The sequence below is a fragment of the Puma concolor genome, chromosome C1, assembly GCF_028749965.1.
Source record: "Puma concolor isolate L17-30 chromosome C1, mPumCon1.1.hap2, whole genome shotgun sequence".
Taxonomy (NCBI): Eukaryota; Metazoa; Chordata; class Mammalia; order Carnivora; family Felidae; genus Puma; species Puma concolor.
The window spans coordinates 128814784-128841159 of NC_141674.1; the positions used below are offsets into that span (position 1 = coordinate 128814784).

General features: G+C 41.0%; 1 protein-coding gene across 4 annotated transcripts in view; it reads left to right on the forward strand.

Annotated features, from left to right (window-relative positions):
* Nucleotides 1-26376, forward strand: part of THSD7B (thrombospondin type 1 domain containing 7B) — a 1494436-nt gene that overhangs the window by 368166 nt on the left and 1099894 nt on the right. For 3 of the 4 annotated variants that reach the window (XM_086718480.1, XM_086718479.1, XM_086718481.1), the window contains one exon: nucleotides 11078-11175. The gene's annotated coding sequence lies outside the window, so the exon portion shown is untranslated. Of the gene's footprint in view, nucleotides 1-7845; nucleotides 7938-11077; nucleotides 11176-26376 lie in introns of all 4 variants that reach the window. The other variant, XM_086718478.1, reaches the window with a different exon arrangement.

Genomic DNA, 26376 nt, shown 5'->3' on the forward strand with positions numbered 1-26376 from the left:
GCAAGGGGAAAGTGCCTGGATGTGGGACAGAATCTTGAAGAGAAGCAGAGGGGCTCAGCTATGGTTCACAGTTATTCTGGGGTGTGTGTGTGTGTGTGTGTGTGTGTGTGTGTGTGTGTGTGTGTGTGTAATGCTTCTTCCTAAATGTGACTGTGCATTACAGTAGAGTCTTCATGACATACTGTGGGGATAATCTTTCACGTGCTCTGTGATTTGACCCATAGGGCCAGAACAGGGAAATTAACTAGGTGTAATAAATAATATAGAATCTGGTGAATATTTAGGGTCTGGTAATGATGATAAATCAGGTTTGAAATGTTCCTTGAGGAGATTGTGAGATTCTGAGAAATGAAGCTGGGAAGATTGATTAGAACCTATTGCTGTTCAGAAAATCTACTGCAAAAAATACACGGAGGTATTGCTAGGCTAATAGAAAAGGCGAATACAATCCACCTTGGCCTCTAAAAACCAAATGAGTATAATCAACAAATGTCATTGCTCTTATGGGCAAATGCATAGAAGATCAAGAGACACCCCAAAGCACCTGGGAAGGGTGTTGATTTGATTGGTGAAAGCAAAGAAAGAACACATTAAGCTTTCTCTATGGTCCTTATTTCCTTTGAAGTTTTATTGATTCATTTATTTGTTTATTTGGCTATTTATCTGTGCAATTTAACAAGAGGCCTCTATTGAAGAAATAAAAGTTATGTTTTTAAGAATTTGTGCCACCTAAATTTCTTCTTAGGGGTCACATACTTGTTTTTCAGCTCTTGGTAGGAAGATTCATATCCTACAGCTTGTTCAGCTGTACTGGGTGGAGGTTTATGTTGATTGCTTTAGTGATGTATCATCCTGTTCTTCCAAAATCTGGTCTCACTTGTTGGGTGAATTTATCGGTAACCTCAAATACCAACCCTTTTGGAAGTTATCTGTGACGAGAGTAGCCCTAATCCTGCAGTATTTTTGAAAAAGAGCCAGACAGAGCCTTGACTGTTTGTGAATGGAGGTGGAAACATAATGAAGAAGCCATGTGGGGAAGAGTGGTTGTTAGTAGCAGACCGGAGATAATTTGTGATATAGCAGGAAGAAGATGGGGTTGGGTTCAGAATTGGCTGTGTGAGCTTGGGCAAGTTACTTAACTCCTCTGAGCCTCAGTTTTCACCTAAGTAAAATGGGGGAGAACACATTTGTATTTCTTAGGAATTAAAGGGGAAAATGTGTGTCAATGCCTAGTGCTGAGGCGCATAATAGTTCCCTTATTCCCACCTGGTGGCCATTTGTCTTCACATATTCCTTGTTCAATCCTTTGCACGTAATAAGCATTTAATATTTGTTGGTTCACGTACAGAGGCAAGGAGTCAGCATTCGCCAAAACCCCAGGGGCAGACAGCCTGACTTAATGCTTCTCTCTTATCTTTTATTTGGAACCTAGAGTAGATTCCGAGAGCTTAGTTGAGCATGATGCTGCAGGGAAAATGTATGGTGCAAGACAGAATCCTTACTATTATCCCACACACATGCACACACAGGCACAGTGTGCCAGGCAGACCTTGGTTATTGCATATTCTAGTACCTTCCCTTCTGCCTCCACCCCACTCCCCAGGGTGAGGAGAGGAAATGGGGGTGAAGCAGGTTCCAAATTAAAGACTAGAGATTTAAGAGGTTTGTCTTTCCTCCTTCATTTTGTAATGCAAAGTATGAATAGAAATGTCAATTCTCTGTAAATAAATTATTTGATTAAACAGGACATCAGTATGCTCAATGGTTAGACTTGCCAAGAAACTTCAGGCAAGCTGGTAATGGTTTTCCTAATTTAGTTGAGGATAAATAATGCAGGAAGCTCGTCAGACTTATCTGCAGATAGATTTGAAAAAAGTTGATCCCCAAAGCTAGAGAAATGGTGAAGGAGGAAAAATACTGCCATGAAGCAGGTGTTACTGCTAAAGAAATATGGACCTGCAAAAAGCCATGTTAAAATCACATCACAGACCTGTCTTTAGCCAGAAAAGAAAATTAAAAGTTAAAGAGAAACTTCTCTCTCAGACTTGGTTCTATTAATCTGCTTCCTTACTGGGTAGTCTGTTTAAAGATTGGCCCATTAAGGCTATTGTGCATTAATGAGGCTCTCCCCCAATGGGCCATCCAGGTTGTGTGACTCCACTGTTTGACAGGAAGTGAATTATCAGGAGAAGTCTCATGGGTGAACAGTGGTGTGTCACTGTAAGGGTTTCTAAAAATATGCATGCTGTCTTCAATTGGCTGCAAATTGTGGCTAATTGAGGGCACCAGGGGCATTTTATGACAGATGAATGTGCAGTTAAAATGCCCCGCTGTCCCTGAAAGGGGATGAAATGGACAGCTGTCTTTGGAATGTGAAACACTGTGTCAGAGTCCTGGAATATTTCTACTGGCTACTACTTTGAGGCATAAAAGGAAGAAACTATGATCACCCATTAACATTGGTGTTAGTTTTATTGATTAGATTAGCACTGTCCTGGTGGGAGACCATTACAGTATCCCACCCTCCTCCCTCTCATCCATCCTTCATTCCTTCCTACTAATATATGTCACATAAAATTCTAGGCTCTGGAGATATACCAGTGAGCACCACAGAAAATGCCCCTGCCCTTATGTACAGTGATTATGTCCCTGCCCCCCTGTGTGTGTGTGTGTGTGTGTGTGTGTGTGTGTGTGTGTAGGAGAGGAATACAGACACTTAAACATAAATGTACCTGTCAGTCTTTTTTGTCATTTAAAAACTAATCTTGTGATCAATTAGGTATTAGAAGACCAAGTAGAGACATTTAAGACCCCTGAGATTGTTCAGGATGCTCCCTACAACCTCCAAGGGTGGTGAAAGGGACAAACTACAAACGTCTGCTCTTTGGTTTCCACATGTATGGTGCTGGGCCACCTGTGGGTTGTACAATCAGATGGCGGCCTGGGGGCAGGAGGCAGTGGTAGTGAAACTGCGAGGCACTCCTGAAGAATTGAAGAACCTCCTTCTTCCCCATCCAGGAGCCAGGCAGGTCTTGAATGTCAAGAAGACCTCTAGGGTTTGGTTCAAGACAGATTAGTACTGGGGGCCCCTTGAGGCTTAGCCTCACCTTGACTTGGATTAGTGGTCCTCAAGGTATAGGGTCCACTACTTGCGCCAGGGTCACTTGGTCACAAGGTATAGGGTCACTTTGCTGCATAAATAGGAGTCACCTAGTGCCTTAGCTCTGACTGCTGTATAAAATACTACAGCCTTGGTGGCTTAAACAACAAACATTTAATGCTTATAGTTGTGGAGGCTGGGAGTCCAAGATCAGGGTGTCAGCATCGTTGAGTTCTGATGAAGACTCTCAGGTTGCAGACTGCTGACTTCTTGTTGTATCCTAATATGATGAAAAAAGCAAACTGTGTCTCTGGCCTCTTCTTCTAGGGTCCTAAGCCCATTCATGAGGCTTCCACCCTGATAACCTAATCACCTCCCAAAGGCCCACTTCCAATCATCATCACATTGGAGATAATATTTCAACATATGAATGGGGGAGGGGGGCACAAACATTCATTCTGTAGCACCTTTTTTTTTCTTTTCTATTGATGCATAACAAATTACTACAAATCTAGCAGCTTAAAACAACCTATGTTTGTTATCTCACAGTTTCATGGGTCAGGAACCCAGGCAGGACTCAGTTGGATTGTGTCCTCTTATGAGGCTACAGTTGAAATGTTGCCTGCCTAGGCTGTGGAAGAATCCACCTGTGGAAGAATCCACCTGTGGAAGAATCCTGCCCTTCAGGTTGTTGGCAGGATTCGCATCCTTGTGGTGGTCAGGCTGAAGGTTGTGACTTCATGCTGGGAGAGGCTGGAGGCTGCCTCAGTTCCTAGAGGCTGCCTGCAGTTCTTTGCCACACAGGCTTTTCCAACATGGCCACAACCAGCAAGAAGTCTCTAGAGTGAGTCTTCTAGCAAGATGGAGTCTTCTATAACATAACCTAGTCATAGGAATGTGATTCCATCACTTTTATTATATTTCATTGGTTGAGAAGCAAGTCACAGGTCCCACATATACTCAAGAGGAGGAAATGACACAGAAGTGTGAACCAGGACGGGGGAGTGGCTGGGAGAGGCAAACCCAGTTTACCTGTTATGAATGCAGGTAGCTGGGCTCACGCTGAACTGATGGAATCAGAATTTCTGGGGGCAGGCCCAAGGAATCTGCATTGTAACAACTCCCCAGGTGCTTCCTGTTCACATTATAGTTAGAGAAGCCTAGGGAGAAGAGGGATGTAGGATAGCTAGAAGGTCCACTGCCCAGCAGGGGACACCTGGCATACCTTCCTGCCAGTGCTTCTGAGACTCCTCCAAGCCAGTCATAGCACTGACTGGAATGGACATTGTGTTGGTTCCCTAAAGTCAGGGACTTGGCAATGTGCCCAGCATATAAGGAATGGAAATGTGTTACTTCCACAGCTCATTTGTGCACAGTGAACCCAATGCTCAGTGACCATTAAAAAGCGGGGTCTGTGTGGCCATACCACAACTGGGTGAATGCCCCTTCTCCCCATGCCATGGCTGCACCACAGGCCGGCAATGCCATGCCCTTCCTGCTCTGCTGCCATGGCTCCACCCAGCTAGCAGGTGTACCCAGCCCTGGAGTGCCTGCTGTGGTGGTGAGGTGGGGGGATTATGCTTGCAAGCCCCACAGGTCATCTCCTACATCTGGCTACTCCTTCAAGACTGGGAGAGGTAGCTCCTTCATCTAATATATAAGAAGAAACACAGAGAACCTGGAAAAATGAAGAGAGAGTAATATGTTCCAAATTCAAAAGGACAAGAGACCAAACATTCAAAGAAGATTTAATACCTATCCCTTTCAAACTCTTCCAAAAACTGAAAAGAAAGGAACACTTTCAAACTTATTTTACAAGGCCACCAAAAAACTATTAGAGCTAATAAGTGAATTTAGTACAATTGCAGGGTACGAAATCTATATACAAAATTGTTACTTTTCTATACACTTATAACAGATTATGAGAAAGAAAAATCAAGAAAACAATCCCATTGATAATTGCATCAAATAGAATAAAGTGCCTACAAGTAAGTTTTACTAAAAGGCGAAAAGACCAAATACTGAAAGCTCTAAGACACTAATGAAAGAAATGGAAGAAGACCCAACTGTATGGAGAGTTCTTCCATGCTCTTGGATTGGAAGAATTAGTACTGCTAAATTGCCTTGCTACCCAAAGCAATCTATAGATTCAGTGCAGTCTCCATCACAATTCCAATGGCATTTTTCACAGAATTAGAACAAATAATTCTAAAATTTATATTAGAACCACAAAAAAGCCTGACTAGACAAAGCAGTCTTGAGACAGAACAAGTTAGAGGTATCATGCTCCCTGACTTTAAACTATACTATGAAACTGTAGTATCAAAACAGTGTGATATTGGTATAAAAACAGACACATAGATCAATAGAACAGAATAGAGAGCCCAGAAATACATGGCCAATTAGTTTATGACAAAGGAGGCAAAAGTTTGCAATGGGGAAAAGATAGTCTCTTAAATTAATGGTGTTGGGAAAACTGAACAGCCACATGCAAAAGAATGAAATTGGACCACTATCTTATACCATATACAAAAATTAATTCAAAATGGATAAAACCTGAAACCATAAAATACCTAGAAGAAAACATAAACGGTAAGCTCCTTGACATGTCTTAGTGAAGTTTTCTTGGATCTTACTCTAAGACAAGGGCTAAATAAATAAATGGGACTACGTCAAACCTAAAAGCTTTTCTTTTCTTTTTTTTTTTTTAAGCACAGTGAGGGAAACCATCAACAAAATGAAAATACAAAGGAGAAGATATTTGCAAATTATGTATTCAATAAAGGGTCAATATCCAAAATATCCAAATATGCAAAGAACCCATACAACTCAATAATAAAAAAATCTGATTAAAAAGTGGACAGAAGACATAAATAGAAATTTCTCCCAAGAAGACATACAGATGGTCAACAGGCACCAAAAAAATGCTCAGCATCACTAGTCATCAGAAAAATAAATATCAAAACCACAATGAAATATCACCTCACACCATTTAGAATGGCTAGTATCAAAAAGACAAGAAACAACAAGTGTTGGTGAGGATGTGGAAAAAAGGGAACCCTCATGCACTGTTGGTGGGAATGTGAATTAATGTAAACATTATAGAAAACAGTATGGAATTTCCTCAAAAAATTAAAAATGGAACTATATGAACTAGCAGTTCCACTTTTGGGTATCTATTTGAGGGAAATAAAAAACTAATTCAGAAAGATATATGCACCCATATGTTCACTGAAGTGTTATTTACAATAGCCAAAAATATGAAAACAACCTTATTGTACATCGATAGATGAATGGATAAAGAAGTTGTGTGTGTGTGTGTGTGTGTGTGTGTGTGTATATATATATATATATATATATATACACACACACATATATATATATACATATATGTATATATATATATGTCTTCCTGCAAAGAAGAGTTTCCCTACTCAGGACGTGGCCCTGAAGGACACACACGCACACAGGAATACTACTGAACCATGTAAAAGAGTGAAATCTTGCCATTTGTGACAATATGGTTGGACCTTGAGGTTATTACACTAAGTGAAATACGTCAGACCAAGAAAAAAAAAAACATATCACATGATTTCATTTATAAGTGGAATCTAAAAAGCTAAGTAAATACATAAAACCTAGACTCACAGATAAAGACAAAAGATTATTAGTTGCTATAGGGGAGAGGGGAACAAAATGGGTGAAAGGGATCAATAGTTGCAAACTTTCCATTATAAAATAAATATGTTATGGAGATGTAGTGAACAGCATGGCAAATATAGTCAGTAATATCGTATTAGTTTTGTATGTTGACAAATGGTAACTAGACATACCATGATCAGTTCACCATATGTACAAGTTTCAAACCACTATGTGGTACACATGAAACCAATGTAATATGGTATGTTAATTATATTTCAATAAAAAAATGAAATAAAGGAAAAATGAGGCCCATGCCAGAATGTAGTCTGTAAAGTCTATATCCATCAACATTTAAAAACACATACATAAATGTTTATATTATCTTTATTCATAATAGCTCCAAACTGGAAATGGCCCAAATGTTCTTCAGTGAATGGTGGGCTAAACTATAGTAAATCCCTACCAAAGAATCTACTTACCAATAAAAAAGAACAAATTATCCATTCATTGCAACATCTTGAAGGAATAGCCAAGGCATGATGTTGAGCAGAAAAAGGCAATCTCAAGAAAGTTTCATATTGTGTAATTCTATTCATGTAACAGTTTGAAGTGACAAAAGTTAGAAATGGAAGACAGGTTTAGTGGTTGTCAGGTGTTAGAAATGGCAGAGGGAGGTGGGTGTGGTCATAAAAGGACAACAGGAAGGATCCTTTGGTGTTGGAACTGTATGTTCTTTACTATGGTATTAAATACATGAACCTGCACAGGCCAATTGTATAGAACTTAATAGACACAAAAATTAGTACAAGTAAAACTGAGAAATCTGAGTAAGACTGGTGGATTGTATGAATGCCAATATCCTGGTTGCTGTAGTATAGTTTTGTAAAATGTTACTGTTGGGAGGAAACTTGGAAAAAGTATAAAAGTGTCTCTCTCTATGATTTCTTACAACTACATGTGAATCTACAATGATCTCAAATAAAATTTTATTTAATTAATAAAATAGAGCCTGGATTTCACCTTTAACATCTCATCTTTGCTATCCTCACTCATCAGGAGTAGGTCTTTGTTAAAAGTCACCTTTCTTCTTCTTTCCCCCACAGTTTCTCTGGGGAGGAGGTCTTGACTGCAATTCTTGGGTGAGAGTTTTGGACAAGGAAAACCCAGAAAGCTGAGACATGGAGTGTCTTGGGGGGTAAGTGAGACACAGTCTCTACTTACTCCAGAGTCACAGCCTTTGGCTGCAGTAAATCAAGAACAAAAGCAAGTCTCCAAAGGCACACCCTTGCTCCCCACTAAAAAATTAGTATGTTACGCCCATACCGTGGTAGATAGATTCTCTTGTCTTGTGGCATCATCTCACCATGTGGTTCTGAGGTTAGTGGCATAGTTAGATCAAGAAATCAAACCAGTGGCACTCTGTCCTGTTCATCTCTGTACCTCCTAGCACAGGGGTGTCCAATAAACATTTGTTGAAGGAATGAATGAATGAATGAATGAGTGAATGAATGAATTCTGAGCCTGACTTTATTACTGTTCACTTCCGCTTGGGTGAGGGGGGGGATCAGCAGAAGTGGCTCTCTAAGAGAAATGTTACATGGTTTTTCTTGTTGAGATTGATTTCTCAAGACTGGAATCAGTGTCGTCATAATACTGTTTTATTTTCTTCCCACTGATTTGCATTGTAGGAATTTGTTCTGGTTGAGCAATTTTATACAAAAGTTAGGAGTATTGGGCTACAGGCTTGATGAAGAAAGTGAATTTAGCCTTTTGGATCATGGCAAGTTGTCCTCTCTGGATTTTTAATATTAGGAAAAGCATCATTTAACAAAACTGGATTTAAGGATTGGGACAGGAACCCATGCTTAGCTGGCAGCCTAACCATTCCCTTCAGGTTCCTGTTGCCCCCTGCCACTTCTGAGCTGTCTTCCCAGGAAATGGATTCATCCAAGATGTTTTGCAAATTCTCTCTGATGGATGGATTGAAGCTACAACTTATTTTCTAAGCATCTCTGTAAAGCCAGCTCTGCTTGGAACAGATAATTTCTTCACAGTTTCAAGAGTCTCACTTCATGAGTTTTTGAATAAATGGCTTCACTGAGTGAAAAATAGCAGAAGTGTCAAGTGGCCTACTGTATAGGTGAAGGAAGGTTGAGTTTGGGGCTGCAAGGGTGCATGCTCCAAACAGAAGTCACTGGCCCAATTAGCCTAGTATCTAATCAGTGATCAACCAGCCTATGCAAGTGGTTGTACTCAGTGTGTTTTTGGCCTCAGCAGGAGTGTAGGCCTGTGGAGCTTCTTATCCTGATGACCAATAGACTGATGGTTGTGTGGGATGTCTGATTGGTCTTGGGGCACCAAGCTCTAGCTTAAATGATGCCCTGTGGGGGGAATATACTTGTTTGCTTCTGCATTTATATAGACATAGCACTTAATAGAGCATACTCTTGATGCTACTGTGGGATGGTGACAGTGGCAGAGCCAACAGGTAAAGTGTTAGGAACCAAAGTACTAGATACCCACAGTGAGCAATTGCTTGACTGTGGAGCCCATTGAGGTTGGGGGAAGGACAGGGGGCTGCCTTGAATTGTAGATCCCTAAGGAAACATGATCTACTGAATCAGCACTGTGCCTCACATATTCATGTATAAGTCATGTAAACCTGCTGTCTACAATAATCAGCATAGGAATTTGACACTTTTGAAGTCTTTTTTTGGAAATGTGAAAGGGTAGAGGGAAGAGGGGGAAGCAAATCCGCCAAAAAATAAAATTTTGCTCTTTGTTCTCTGTGAACTCCCACAGACTTTCCCTGACACTTAGCCTAGAAAGATTCTTCCTCTTTCTTGATTAACTCTTTATTGTATACTCTCTGGCTTCTTTGGGCTGAATTATGTGTCAACACCCACTCTCTGCATATGTGCTCTTGCTAATTACTGGGGATCTGTACTGCAGAGGAGACTATAGTGCTGGACCAGCAACTTAGAAGAATCTTTCCTCCCTGGAGCAGGGCATGATTTAGAATGTAAGACAGAGGGGGAAAGATTGCAACTTATATACTTTATAAAGTGTTTTATTTTATTCCTATGACATGATTTTGCTAAGTCTCAAGTGTGTTTAGAGTACTGCTATGACCAAAATAATAGAAATATGTCTAGAAGGTCACTGGATTCATAGAAGATTTTCATCATTTAAATTTTCCTAATCAGTAGGTATAAAAAGTACGACTATAATCAAGTAAGGGAGCTGTGAAATGTTTAGATATTCTTGTTCTCGAAAGAGGTAGAGGAATCTGTAGGTTGAAAAATGCCACTTTTCAACTGTCTCAAGTGTTTTTGTGCTTTTAAAAAATGTTTTGAAATTTCTTTTTTTGTGATTTAGCTTAACCAATAGAAGGGTAAATGGTCTCACTCTGCAGTATACTTGTGATTGAAATAAAATCCCTAATGGAATAGTGGCTCTAAGCAGTGATTATCAGTAGTTACCACAAACACTAGGTGAAAGGTCATGGGGAGATTTTTTAGTGGGTGGATCAGGTTGACCTCTCCTGAACTCATTGATTATCACAAAAAGTGAAAAAACCCCAGACATTCTATGCCTCCTGATGTGGTACAGTAAGAAATCACAGCATTATCTATGGCATGCTGTTGCTAAAAATATTGAACCTAGGGGTCTCTAGATCCAATTCCCAGTTTATAGAAAATGCAGCAGAAAGGGAAGTGTGTTGGATGAATCCACAATGATGATAACTAATTTTCTTCAACAAATGTATGGAGAAGAAAGGGAGAAAAAACTGTTTTGGATTAAAAGAGACTTAAGACACTAATAAATGCTGTTTGTGGGCTTTGGCTCCTGATTTAAATAAATTTACTATAAAAATACAGTTTTGAACCCAGGGAAAAATAAGACAGGTTATTAGGTGAGAATAAGAAATTCTTGTTAATTTTGTTTGGTGAGATAATGGCAGTGTTGGTGATATTAAAAAGAAAAATGTGTCAATCACTTTGAGATATGTGCTGAAGTATTTATGGATGAAGTGGTAGCAGCTGGGATTGGCTTTGAACTACAATAATAAATAAGGCAGGGAGCAGAGCTAAATGCAAAATGGCAGAATTGTTGGTAATTATTGAAGCTGGGCATTGGTACATGGGGTTCGTATTTTATTCTACTTTGTAGATTTGAAAATGTCCATAATCAGTGGTTAAACTATAACTGAAACACATTCTAGTTTTGTTTGTTTGTTTTTTTGAAGGGCTTAGGGAAATGCAGCTGAAGACATAAATAATGGAATAGGCCATGCCTCTCATTGATATTTCCACTTTTCTTTCTTTCTTACAGATGTATTTTGTGCATGTCTGTGGAATTAGGAAGTGGGAGTACTGTTGTCCTAGGCTTGGGCTCTCTTATTTGAGGAGAAGAAGGATTCAGAAGAGGTGGTAAGTGCTAGTCAGATGGGGGAAATATGGGGGGGGGCAGTGCTAATTTAACTGTCTGAGGGGTTGTTGAGTGCTATATTCTGGGTATTTGTGTCCCCCCAAAATTCATATGTTGAATCATAATGCCCAATGTGATGACGTTAGAATGTGGGACCTCTGGGAGGTGATTAGGTGATGATGGTGGAGACCTTACAAATGTGATTAATACTCTTGGGGCACCTGGGTGACTTAGTCGGTTAACCATCTGACTTTGGCTTAGGTCATGATCTCATGGTTCATGAATTTGAGCCCAACATTGGGCTTTGTGCTGACAGCTTGGAGCCTGGAGCCTGCTTCGGATTCTGTGTCTCCCTCTCTCTGCTCCTCCCCACTCACTCTCTGTCTCTTTCTCTCTCTCAAAAATAAATAAACATAAAAAAATGTGATTAATACTCTTAATAAGAGAGACCCCCAAGTCTCTCCTGAGCCCCTTTAACCATATGAATATACAATGAGAAGTCTGTGACCCAGAAGAGAACCCTCGCTTGACCATGCTCAGTAGTCTTATCTCAGATTTTCAGCCTCCAGAACTGTGAGCAATAAATATTTGATCTTATAAGCTACTCAGTCTGTAGTATTTTGTTATAGCAGCTAGTACAGACCAATATATTGGGCCATGTTTCTTCTTTTTTTTTTTTTTTCTTCTGTTAAGTTTATTTATTTATTTTGAGGAAGAGGGAGAGAGAGAATCCCAAGCAGGCTCCACACCATCAGCACAGAGCCCTATGCCGGTCTTGAACCCATAAACTGAGAGATCATGACCTGAGCCAAAATCAAGAGTCAGATGCTTAACAGACTGAGCCACCCAGGTGCCCTGGGCCATGTTTTTTCTAGCATGTTTCCCTTTTCTGCTAAACTTGAGGCCTGAGACTATGTCTCAGCTATTGAGCTATCATCAGTGCTTGCCTGAATGTCTGGGAAAAAGTTGGACACTTCATAAATGTTGACTTGATGAATAATTGCATTTCAATTAGTTGGCACCAACTTTTTGTATGAGTGACCTAGTGAGGGCTTTAACAAATAACCAATGCAGCAAGTATGTTAACCTAAACAAATCCTTAGTCTTGAAGAGAAAATAGCCACTATTAGGTGTCAGGAACATTATGCCAAATAAATATAAATCATCTTCATTATAGTTAGGCACTGGGCTAATTTGGAGATGGAGTCACGGTACTTGCTTTTCAGCCTCATGAATTCTTATTATCATCTCGCTGGTTATAACAAACAAGTATAATGCTGAAAATACTAGTTTCTTAGGGACAGTATTACAGGTGTGGAGTCACAAGATTACTTGCAAATGAGGAGACAAAGGGGCTTCAATGAAATTATTTCCTATCAAGTATAGTAAACATGTACAATATGTTATTATTAAGGACCTTTGAGGCAGGCCACATTAATGAGGTATTGAGACGACTAAATGAGATTTTATGTTAAAAAAAATGATGATAAAGTGAGAAAACGATGAATGTAGAGAAAAGAGAAAATGGAAAATGAAGAAAACAAAAAGGAGCAGATATGATGAAAATTGCCCTGCCATTCTGTGGCAAGAGTGAAAGCAAATCTAATGACTTTCTCTGCTTTCAGTTTTAAAATTCAGACACATTTCTCAGATATGAAATGTGGTCCATTATCTGCCAATGGTGTTCTGAGTTGTCTTCAGGCAGCAACTATATGCCATAAAATAAACTTTAAACTATCCACCCCCTCCTTTTTAGCAGTGGCACAAATCTAGCTGTTTGGAAAATTGGTTCTTGATGACAATTTTTCTGCCCTTGCTAGAGAAATTCATTGATGAGTGTGATGTGTGTGTGCATTAGTATATGTATGCTGTGGTTCATAGATTTTATGATAAACATCTTTTTTACATTTTAACATCTCTGAAAACAAGGTATATATGTCAGGGTATAACTGGCAACATTTTTTGCCCTTTCTTGATGGCTCACAAAGTAATGTCGCCTGTTATAATAAGTCACATCTTAGTTTGTAAATTTGATTTATTTAGAGGAGGGGATGGGGTGAAGAAGGAGGAAGAGGACAGAAGTGGGAGGAAATTTGATGCTTTGTATGATGGCATAATTCAGAAAAAAATTTCTTTAGTTCTTATTATTTATATGACTATCTGGGAATAAAAATACCATTTACTTATATTCTTTGGATGAATCCATGAAAAATTGTTAAACTCTTCCTTCTGAATTCCTCACTTTTTTTTTCCTACCCCTTCTTGGCTTCTTATATACTTCAGACTTTGGCTTGGTGCATGCTGCACCCTTGCAGCTTTCCAAAAGGTGCACATGACTTAGATCAACTGTTGGTTTGAGAAGAATCAGCCAGCACAAGATCTGAAAAGAGCACCAGGGCCATACCATAAGGTGGGACATAGAGGCTCCTTAATATCTGAGAGAATTTCACTTCTGCTAAGTCCAAACACATCGATGTGTCCCTAAACTGTTCTCCTCTTTCTCATTCTGGGATTTCTGGGAGCAACCTCATACTGGATGCCAAGCAACTGTGAGCTTCAGCTCAGCAATTATGAAATAAAGGAGACTTGGCTCTCTTCCACTGAGAGGAATGCTTTTCACCCTTCAGAGAAATTCCTTTTCCTTTCTTATTTTTTTAAAGTTTATTTATTTGAGAGAAAGAGAGAGAGAGAGAATGCAAGCATGCACAAAGGGGGGGGGGTGCAGAGAGAGAGAGAGAGAGAGAGAGGGAGAGAGAGAAAATCCCAAGCAGGCTCTGTGCTCAATGCTGAGTTCAATGTGGGGCTTGGTCCCATGATCCTGGGATCATCACCTGAGCCAAAATCAAGAGTTGGATGCTCAACTGACTGAGCCCCCCAGGTGCCCTGCTTTTGTTCCTCTCTGCAGCTGCAGGTCTTTGGGATTCCCACTTAGAGGTGAAGACCTTAACTAATGATGGGCTCAGTTGGCATGTCATCTGTCACACAGAGGAGAGTGAAGCTGGAAACCCAGTACCTAGTACTCTCAGGTCAGGAGTCATGAATGTTGTGTTTTCATGCAGGATCAGGAATCTCTCATACTTATTTCGATTTTGTGATACAACTGAACTCAGATGAATATATGAGAGACTACACAGCCCTGGTGGGATCAGGAAGATGATACTGCTGAATGTTATGAGGGAGAGAGCAAAGGTGTCTCTCTGGATATTGGCTGCTGACAATTAGGTGATGAGTTTGGGTACTAGGTAATAGAGAGAAGGTTGCAGCATGCAGTCACTGGCCGTATCTATCACCCAAACAATGGGTAAAAATCCAGTGGAAAATATTCATCAAGGCTATTGAGTCAAATTAGTGTAGGTAAGGTTTAATAGTACTGGGAATACACTGATTGCAGACAGTAGAAATTTGGTGATGTTCACTCATGTCCTCTGGAAATGTTCTTTTATGCATCCAGTTTCATCAGACCTAATCATTCCTTGCCAGGAAACAAACAAAACGTCGCCTCCCTTTTGGAAATATTTCATCATTGACAGAAACATAATTTCACTTGCCAGCAAGAGAAATGTTGACACTGACAAGAAGATAGTACCTTTTACCTTCAAAACTGTTTTATAGGAAACAATTTAAGCTAAAATAACTTTTTCCTTTTTTCTCAGTTTTATCAGGAATGATTACTCCCTTTGCTGCTCTGCCACATCAGTTCACATCTAATAGTACCCAAGACTGATCTGATTAGTTTCTAATTTAAAATAAAGGTTAACTATCCCCAGGTCAGGCTTTGGAGTTGGGGCATCTATGGGGACCTTGGTCAAGGTTTAGTGTCTTGGTATGTTAACCTTGTGGCTGTGAGGGGGTGGAGGGGACATGAAAGCTCAATGCTGTGAGGACCCCAATGCTGGGGCTGCCTCCGAGCATCATCATTATGTTGAACAAGGTCCCTGCAGGGAGAAGAGCTGTCCCAGGTCCTAAACAGGATCTGCATGGGAACAGGGGAGAGGAGTCAGGCAGGAGAGAACCAAGGAGGGTAATAAGGGAATTGGCTACCTGTCTATGTCCCCAACTAGAGGTGGATACCTTGTGCCTTGGGAGTCGCACTGCCTACCTTTAAATCATGACTCTCCCCCTTACTAGCTCAGTGACCTTTGGTGAGCTACTCTTTCTGAGCCTTCATTCTCTCATCTGTAAAATGAGGATAATAGTGATTCCTACTTCATTACAGGCTTTGATGATAATGCATGTAAATCATTTAGCTTAGTTCCTGTCATGTAATAAGTGCTCAATAAATGTTGCACTAGCTTTTTATTCCTTCATCAATCATATTATTCTTTCTCATCAGACTGTGAACTCTTCTGGGATGAGCATTCTATTTTATTCATCATTTTGCTCTTGAATCTTCTTTCACCTCACCAGCCTTAGAATGGCCCTAAAGGTGGTCTTGCCTTGTTTCCATGACATCGTCCTCCCTGGTTCTCCTCACACCTCTCACTAGCTGCTCCTTCCCACTTTTCTTAATCCAGATCACTAAACATCAGCTTCTTGTTTGGACTACTCCTCTCTCTTTATTCTTTCCTCTAACTCCAGAATTGGATTCTCCTGAGCTGAACTTCCCTCTTGAGTCCCAGACTCACATAGCTGGATTTTTACTAGACATCTCCACTTAGATGTTTCACAGATCAGTCAAATTTCAGAAACCAAGAGTTCAAAATAAAAACTATTGTTCCCCTTCTGTCCTTATCAAATAATTTCAGTATGTGGCCTCACTGTCCATCTAATTTGTCCAGCAGAAACCTAGTATCTCATTTTCCATAGTTGGTCTATTGGCAAGCCCTTTTGGCTCAGCCTGCAAAAGATCTCAGAGCCAGCTCCTGCCCTCCACCTCTATGCTGCCAGTCTAATCCAGGGCATCTTTGTTTCTTTTCTGGGATATTGTGGCAGCCTACAAACTGTTCTCCCTATCTCTACCATTGGCCTCTGACAGTCCATTTTCCATGTGTATCAGGTAAATCTTTAAAAAAAATAATTGGATCATGTCCCTTCTGTGTTTGAAATCCATCATGGCCTCCTATGTACACAATATAAAACCCTGTGTCCCCAAAGAGCTTATAGATCCCTGCAGGATGGGGCCCTGCCTGATTCTCAAGCATCCTGCATTCCCATTTCCTACAGTCAGTATTCTCCAGTCAGATGAGCCTTCTTTAAGTTCTTTCATGCTCTGGGGTCTTTTCCTGGATTCTTCCTGCTGCTTGAAATACCTTTCTCCCAGGCTGCCCCTCCCATTCTTTGGAGCTTGTTTGGAATTGTCACCTTCCAATGTGGGCCACCCTTCCTCTAGTGTCCTATGTCCCAGCCTCCTTCATTTTCTTTTCATAGCACATTCCAAAATTTGAAATTTGTAATTCTTTTATTTAATTGTTGTGTGTTCCTTTATCTCACCAAGGCATAGGGAGCTGCATCTAGGTCATTTGCTGAGGTATCCTCAGTGCCTAGCATAGTGCCTGGCACATTGTTAGACTCTGTAAATACCTGCTGAATGAATGAGTCCGACAAAGTGTTCAGTCGATATGCATTGAATGAATGAACAAAATGATATGTAAAAGTGATTTTTTTAAGGCTCTTTGGCATTGTTACCAAGAGATAAAGTATTATTTAAGCTCAATGGATACAGCATGGTGTAGGGGATAGATTGGGGATTTTGGTGTAGCTTGAGTTGTGGCTCTGCCTTTTATTAGCTGTGTGACCTTGGAAGTGTTTCTCAACCAGTCTCAGCTTTAATTTTTTCACCTATAAAATGGGGAATTAAACCTCTTTATATCATAGGATGTCATGAGAAGTAAATGAGATAATGTATGCAAATCCCCTGGCATAGAGCTAGCACAAGAGTGGCACTCAATACCCAGTTATTCATTTTTTTCTTCTACCAGATACAAAACTGTGGAGTTTCAGATATCAGTGAGTTAGTGAGAAGCATATTTTGGAAGGCGAGAGGTCTTCTAGGTGCTGGCTTTTTCCTCTCCTCTCACTTTCTAATTATACTACATTAGGAATTTCAGATCAGTGCAGGAAGCACACTTTTTCCAGCAGTAGAGGTTGCCAGTCACTGTGGAATTTATAGGCCAGGTAATTGCCTTTGCTTATTTTTCCTCAAAGTAGCAAATTTCAAATTTTAAACTCTCAGATCCTTCTGTTAAGAATATAACTACATTTGGGGGTAAAGCCAGTGCTATTTTCCCCCTAATATTCTCAACTATGTTTCATAATCCCTGACTTCTACCTCCATGACCTGAAAAGTCCACTCAAACAGTTACCTGGAGGCCACTAAGAGCTCCTAACCCCATTTCAATAAGTGGCACTGTCTTACTTGTCCAAAAACCTGCTTTCTGCTCTTCATTATGTTCCCCTGAATAGATGATTGAGCTTTTCCTGGGATCCTCACCACTTCCTCTCACTTGGCTTCTGGACTCTTTAATTTCTCTTTTCTGTGTCACCATTGTCCCTATTCCTACCATCTTTCCTTCTCTTTCTTATTCAATCCCACATTGGTCCCTTATCCCCACTGTCTCTCCATTAAATGCATCATCTTTTTGTTCTCTGGCCTTCTTGAGTAGTACAATTGGTGTAGCAAATGCTTGGGACCCAGTATCACATCCCCGAGTCTGTCCGTGATTTCAGCTACAGCTATGGAGTACAATTTCAAAACCTCATTGCTTCTCTGCCTCAGGGCCTTCTCCAGTGCCAAGGTAGCCTGGAAGTGCAGGGGAGTCATCACCCCAGCTACAACTCTTAACCAATGGGGGATTGGAGCAGTGACAGTCTTGGCAACTGATTGGATTTGGCATTTGAGGGACACAGAGGAGTGCAGGATGGCTGGCAGGTTGCTGAGGTCAACTCCAGGGATGGTGTTGTCAAGATAGAAGTCATAGGTGAAGTATCATGTGAGGGTTAGTGACCTCAGGGCAGGGATCATTTTTTTTAATCTATCTTTGTATTCCCAAGATTTAGTATAGTATCAGAACCTAAGTGTTCACAAAATGCTCACTGAAAGAGCAAACCCATTTCTTCATGTGCCAGTGCCTTTAGGGAAAGCTGTTACATTGGTATGGCTTTCTGTAGAAAGCCAAGTGCAGCTACCCAGTCACCATAATATTATGCTGGAGATATTGATAGATTTTTCTCTTTGGATGTTTGTTCCATTGTCACACAAAACATCAGTATTAGATTCATAAAACTGCTATTTCTTTGTCATTTGTCAAGCCACTTTGGAAGTCATTTGCTTTTGGAGGAATTAATCTTCTAGAATATCAGTATTACATGGTATTTCAGGTAAGCATCCTAAGTGGTTCAGCAAACGTAAATTGTTTAGCATTTATATATCACTTATATTCTCCAGGAGTTCAACATTAGTTAATTCTCATGATACTTAGATATAAGTGTCATCTCAAGTCATGATTTGTATATGTTTCAAGTTTATAAGTGTTCTCTGCCTGCTTTTTTTGTCACTAGCTATTTCATTTTCCATCACCAAGATTTCCATTTAATTTTGTTTATTGCATTCTTTGTGGAACTGGGAAAATATGGTAACTTTTGTTTGATGTACAACCATTATTTGAATAGCTTTTGGCTCAGAGCTAACCTCAAAGGTCCTGGGTCCTGCCTGGACATCTAGGAATTAATCTAATCTGCATCTAGGAGTTAATCCCAAGGAAACAAATGATGATTACTGTATTGCTTATAACAGAGGAACATTGTACACCCCCTGCCATACATGTCCTTCAGTAGGGAGTGGCTGAATGGGTTGTGGTTCATATACATGATGGAATACAACAAGGCCACTAAAATGGTCATGCAGCAGTACATGCATAGACATGAAAAGATATTCCTGAAATAGTGGAGTGAAAAAAAATTGGACAATGCATATACAGTCTAATTCCATTTTTGAGTATCTGAGAATATATGCATATTTATATATGTACATGCATCTGTATATTTGTATATATGTGCATCTTCCCATTAACAATGGCTATGTCTGGGAAGTAGGCTGGGACTGCTAACAGAAATCCAACTGGTCCCTTAGCCTTGTTGAGACATTGGGAGACGCCTTGGCATTGGTCCACTTAGGCTTTCTAACTTCACTCATCATCCTTGTGTTAGTGATCCCTTCTTCTTATTTTTTAGAAAACTAGGCTTGCCTGGCTTCTGGCTGGTGCTCTCAGCTGCTGCCTGCTCTATATTCCTGCTTATTTCACGGTACCCCGACCCCTGATGTGGGTGCCCCTCATATCACTGGGGTTTGGTTCTTTATTAGTCCATGAGCACTGTGGTTGTTCTTTGCCAAGCCTGGTGCTTTTTGGACTTGACTTCTTTGCCTCTCTCCTGGCTCTCTCTGCTATATGCATGCCCATTTAGTCAGCTTGCTGCTGTGGTTTCTTAGCCACCTGCAGCGAGGCCATGCCATCTGTTTGGCTTTTGCTCATCTCCAATGTGTTCTTTCCATCTCCCATACGATCTCCACCACCCCCATGCCTTTCACTGCCCACCTGGTGGGACCTGTCACTCATTCCTAGAGAATGTCCAGGACAGTGAGGTTGAGTGGCAGTGAGTTCACCTTCCATGTGGGAGGACTGGCTGAGATCCAGACTTTGCTGATGACCCTGTCCTGCCATTCTCTATTAAGCATGACTTGTGCCTGGGATGGATGACATTGTCTTTCCATGGAGAATTGGGCTTAACATGTGCATGGAAAATGGCATCACTGATGGGTAGAACAATGGAAATTAGGGGGAAAAAAGTTCCCGAAACCAGAAATGATGTAGTGCTATACTTTGAAAGCATTACCCAAATTCATTGTCTCTTTTCTCAGAGACATTTCTTTTTCCATCATTGGAAAGAAGAGCCAGAACCATAGATATTCTTAGGCAGATGAACCTGAGCTTGAATACTGGTTCTATTATTGATTATATGATAATCTTGGGAAAGTTGATTACCCTTTTTGACTTTAACTTTTCTCACTTGCTAAAAGAAGCTTAGTAATAATAATAATGATGCTAATAGTTACTTATTGTGTATTTACTAGAAGCCAGCCACTATGCTAAACCCTTTTTTTTTTTTTAATTTTTTTTTTATGTTTTTTTATTTATTTTTGAGACAGAGAGAGACAGAGCATGAACGGGGGAGGGGCAGAGAGAGAGGGAGACACAGAATCAGAAGCAGGCTCCAGGCTCTGAGCCATCAGCCCAGAGCCCGACGCGGGGCTCGAACTCATGGACCGCGAGATTGTGACCTGGCTGAAGTCGGTCGCTTAACCGACTGCGCCACCCAGGCGCCCCTATGCTAAACCCTTTAATTTAACCCACCTAACAGCAGTATGGTAGGTATCATTAGTTTCCCTTTTTATAGATTGGGAAAAGAAAAATTTAAAGATATTATTCAAGTTCAGACAGCGTGTAAGGCATGGAGCTTGTATTTGAACTCAGTCAGCCAACTACGAGCCTGTATGCCAAGAGTGCCTCTCCTATGAACCGGTGTAGAAGTAACTCATTCAGTGCCAGCACATACTAAGTGCTTAAAAAATGCCCCCTCTTGGGGCCTCCTGAGTTGACATGGGTTCAGGCTTTAGAGTCAGGTGTCCTCCTCTTTATGGGTATCTGAGGACTTTACAACTAAAACCCAAAAGGGGGCCAACTGCAGCTGTCTGTCTCATATCTGAGGCTGTAGACTGTATCTTTCATTCCCTATGTGACAGCAATGAAATTTCAGTTTATGATCTCCCATTCTCTTTATGGAGCCTCTGTTCCTATGCCTCATCAATCACTGTCACTTTGAATTTTTGCAGTGTCTTACAAAATCAACCTATGTTGACGTTTCTGTTGGTTTAAAGCTCCTGTAGTGAAGATCTCGGGCTATCTTGTCTTCTGAAATAGGCATTGTACCACATAGAATCTCCAATAACAAACCTCAACAATGAAAATGAGGACACTAGCAATTATATCAAGTACCACCATGATTAATGTTACCCCAGGCCTCACCACAGACACCCACTGTTTGGTGCACTAAGTGCTGAGATCAGGGATCTTAAACTCAAATTCCTGCCAGGCCAGGCAGGAGCTTAAATAAGGAAGTAGGTCACATGGATGGCAGTGAACCTAGAGCCTGTGGCCTCACCAGAGAGATGACTGCTACCTCGCTCTGGTCGAATGTTGCCAATGTGGAGTATAGGCTTAGTTCTGTCCGATCCTTGCATTTTTTAAGAGAAGTAGTAAATACGGATTTTTATGTGCAGTTTCCAAATGTAAAAATGTTGACAAATAATTTCCATTAAAAAAATCCTCATCTGTAGGCTGTATACCATTTGTTTTATATGATCTGATCTAGCCCTTGTAGGTCATGAGCACCATACAATAATAACAGTATAAGCCATAGTTCATATGGGAAAGTGGATGTAATCAAAAGTTTATGTATCAAAGGTTTCTAGAGAGGCGTTGTAAGGCTTTGTTGTCACTTTAACAGGCCTCCTGGGACTCCAAAGCATTCACTAGTGCGACTGGACTAATTGTTGTGGTTTCCATGTCAGTTCCAGGCTCCCATAATGGGTTCCTCATTTTTGTTCCTTTTTGGCTGTAACATTCCTTGTGCTCTCTTTTGGCTTGATCTCTCACCAACTAAGCACATTTTTGTTGCTGCACAATGAAGCTCTGCCAGAGGTGGGTTCTCCACAGGTAGCTTCCACAAGCCCTCAGAACCTTTGCCTGTGCTTCTCCTGCCTAGGAGGCCCATTCTGCCATCTACTCCACTGAGAATCCTTGAGGTGGAAGTCTATGTGTGAATTCCAGCCACATAACGTGATTTCTGTGTGTCAACACTGGCCAAAGGACACAGAAGACCCTTAACAAAGATCTCACCTAGTGTGTCTGGTCCCCAACAGGGCCTTCATAGTCATCACTAGATGCAGGCTTGTGCCATGGTTACTGTGATCCACATCATGCCCGTAACCAAGGAATTCCCAACAGCTGGTTCAGGATGGAACTGAGAGCATAATGATTCCTGATATGTCTTGGTCCCTCACCTGGGACTGAGATGGACACAGTGGCAACACTGAGCCTATGGTGATGGACTTGGTCAAGAGGAGAGGCAAGGTTATATTCTGATAGGAGAGAAGTCCTCGGAGAACTCTGTACGATCAGGGGTGGTGTTCTTGTTTACTGTTGGGTTGGAATAGGTGGTTAGCATCAATGCTGTGAATAATCAGAGGGTATTTGAAGACTATTTTTATGTCAACATAAAGGTTTGGGTCAGGCCAACTTTAAAATTCTCTGGTCTGTGAGAGAGTTGATTACATGATCTTGGTTCATTTTCTGGCAGATGAAACCTATGTATTGAAGTGTTCTGTTTGAAGAGCACTTAAAGCTTCTCAACATTTTCATTATTTTGCATCGAGTCTGGATCTCTTACAATAATTGACCACCACTGAAGTTAGCAAAGCAAAAACTTGTTAGTTCATATTCATGGAACTCACACTTACTGGGAAAAGATAAAACAACAGATGTATATTGTTTTTAAATCTGAGGGCTTCCAACAAATGATGCCCCTTCTTCCTGGCAGAGCTTTGCTAGTCACTTGAAGCTGCTAATCATGGCCATATGACACAGGGAGCCTTTGCTGGGCTTGGCAGATGCAGTGTCCTATAACTGCATGTGGTTCACCCTCCTGGATGGCTTCCCCATTGATCATGCCTTGACTCTGAGATCCCAGAATGCTGGGAGGGAGAGTATCATGGCCTTGTAGAGCCTTCAGGCTCCAGGTTTGCATTTACCACAACTGACGGTTTTCATTTTGACAAGTTAAATAGTCTTCCTGGTATATTCACCTCATGATTCACCACGAAGCATTAGCACAAGTTTGTGTGGAATGGAAAGTTTACAACATTGATTTGTTGAAATGAGGTAAGAGAAATGCTAGGTCCTCAGATGAGTGGGTGTCTTTAGGGCCAGCCAAATTTCTGATCCTGAGCTCAGGAGGGGAAGGGTACTGAATTATGGTAAGTGGGACCAGGGCTTTAAATTTTTTCCCCAAAGCAATCAATGGTAGGTGAATTTGGGCCCTCACATTCCTGCCATGCAACCACAGTCATTCATTCCTCAAACATTTATTGCGTACCTACTCTGTGCCAGGGACTTTTCTAGATGCTGGGGATATAACAATGAATAAGAAACATCATTACTGGTCTCATGGATCTTTCATTCTAGTTTTGGAAAAAAATAAACACATAAGCAAATAATGTCACACAGTGATACATGTTGTAAAGAACAATAGGCTAATGGCATACAGAAAGATGGTGGAGGCTGCTTTCTCAGAGCTGGTTGTGTAGGGCACTCCAAGGTGGTGGATTTTAAGCTGAGACCCCAACCATGAGGATGAGGCAGCCATGTGGAGGTCAAGGGAAAGAGCACCTGGAACAGAGGAAGCAGCAAGGACACAGGCTCTGAAAAGACAACATGCTTGCCGTGTTTGAGGGATGAAAAAGGACCCATGCACCTGGAGCCTTGTGGGCAAAGGAGAGAGTGGGAGGAAATGGTGTCAGGACACATTCAGTTCAGGTGGGGCCTTATAGCAAGGTAAAGAATTTAGGTTTCATTCTAGTTGCCTCTTTTACCCAGGAGGAAGGAAGGTTCTGGGTTTAGAAAAGCAAGGATAATTATAGGCTTAAGGATGGAGCCAGATAAGATGGAAACATTGTTAGTTACAAGTCAAGAGTCCAGACCTAGGCATGTCCACTCCAAAGCGTGTGCCTTTCTGACCCCTTCTGCCTCCTTCTCTATCTCATACTGAAGAGAGAGGCTATGTGTTAAAGAGGATGTGGTTCTGGAGCTCACCTACCCCCTCCAACTGTAATCACATAATGCTCTGAGCCTCAGGGTCCTTATTATGCAGAAGCCTCAGGTGAGCTTAAAGGCCTCAGCTGCGCATTACTGTGAGCAAAAGGTTTTTACAGCCCTCGGGTAATAGGGATGAGAAAGGATTTCATCACAGTGTCAAAATAATCAAAGTTCATTTTATGAAGAATAGTAGGTGTTACCCATTTTACTTGAGAACAGAAGAAGACAACAAATTTCTTGTAAGTGGAAGTTCTTAACTGATGTCCTTAGACCTCCAAGGGATCCATGAAGGCAGTAGGGGGGTCCACGAGCTATTTTCCACATTTCAAAAAATCTCTAATGCCTCATGGAACCACTTTGACAGATTCTGTTTGGCAGACTATATCTATTAAAGCTGAACACACACATACCTAGCAATTCCTCCACTAGGTACGGGCACTAGATACAGAGATGTTTACATATATTCCACAAAAGGCAGGTGCCAGTATGTTCAGAGCAGTACTAATGGCAATAGCCAATACCTTGAAATTACCCAAATGCCCATCTATTGTAGAACTGATACCTTGTTATATACTAAAATGTACTGTATTTATTATATTGCCTTGTGTGTAATAGAATATGCACAATGCCTGAGAATGATCTTCAACTCTGTAGTATGGATCATAGCTAATGTTCACAGGAAGTAGCTAGAGACAAAAAACACATAGTTTAAGAACCATTTACATAAAGCTCGAAAATAGGGAAACACTCTGGTACCTCAAGTCAGGATGGTGGTTACTGTTAAGGGGGGGTGGTGGTGCATGGTGACAGGAGGTGAGGTTGAGGGTGCTGATAATCAAGGGTACCGAGGATGTTCTGTTTCTTAATCTGGGTGCTGGTTATGTGTGTGTGTTCAGTTTGTAAAGATAAATTGAACATTATACTTTTGACATGTGTTTTCTATAGCATATTATACTTTAATTCAAAATTTTAAAAAATGTTTAATGGAAATTATATGATAACCATTTCAGCCCAGTTAGATATGATAGGCATTTCAGCTCAGTTAAATATGACTTTTCATAATATCAGAGAGGAAATTAATTGTTGCTGAAAAAATTGTTGGAAGGAAATGATTTTTTAAATATGGGTCCAACCCGGGGAAAAATATGATGCACAATTTTCTGAGGGATGACTTATGGCAGCTACCTCTTTTCTTTCAAAAAAATTTTTTTTAGTGTTTATTTTTGAGAGAGAGAGAGAGAGAGCGAGCGAGCGCCCAACACGGGGCTCAAACTCACAAACTGAGATCATCACCTAAGTCAAAGTCAGACGCTTAACCAACTGAACCACCCAGGCGCCCCTGGGGGACCACTTATGAAGGGCTTTAGGGCCAGTGGCCTTATTTTTATATTTATTTAATTTTAAATAGAAAAATACAATTCAGAAAAATAACCCTCTGGGCTCTACTCTTTTCTTTTTTAATTGAAGTATAGTTGATGCACAATGTTACATTAGTTTCAGGTGTACAACATAGTGATTAGATGAGTCTATCCGTTATTAGTGGGCTTAACTTTTAAAACAAACTGTCTCGGGGCGCCTGGGTGGCGCAGTCGGTTAAGCGGCCGACTTAAGCCAGGTCACGATCTCGCGGTTCGTGAGTTCGAGCCCCGCGTCGGGCTCTGGGCTGATGGCTCAGAGCCTGGAGCCTGTTTCTGATTCTGTGTCTCCCTCTCTCTCTGCCCCTCCCCCGTTCATGCTCTGTCTCTCTCTGTCCCAAAAATAAATAAACATTGAAAAAAAAATTTTTTTTAAAACAAACTGTCTCATTGGTGGCATGTGTGTTACCAAGGGGGTCCATGGAAACTTTGTGGTATGTTCATGAATGTTGTAAGAGAATGTTGTCGTTCCTCAATGACTTAGATTCACACTTGTAAGACAAAGGCAGGTGGGTTAAAGGTCTTTTCCTGCTGGCATTTTTAGATTGGCTTGTTAGGAGTTTCCTGGCTTGTTAGGAGTTTCCTGTTCAGCGAGAGAGAGGTGAAGGTCCTCAGTTCATCCGGACTCCTCTCCTAGCCCCATCAGAGAACTGCAGGTTGCTTGGCCATGTTGTTCAATGCTCTGATGCCACCTCCTGGTCAGTCATAAACAAGGAGGAGCTCAGGAAAGGGGAGCATTGGATGCTGATTGAAAGATTGTCCTGTGGATCAAGGAGACAAAGGGCTTATGTTCTGCTGGGGCTGGAGCCTACTGCTCCTCTTGGCAACTGGGCAGCCTTCCACCATCTGCCAACTACCCCTTGCCACCATCTGCCAGACAACCAGCCAATCCAGCTTCCTGCCTGTTGTGTGACTCACTGCA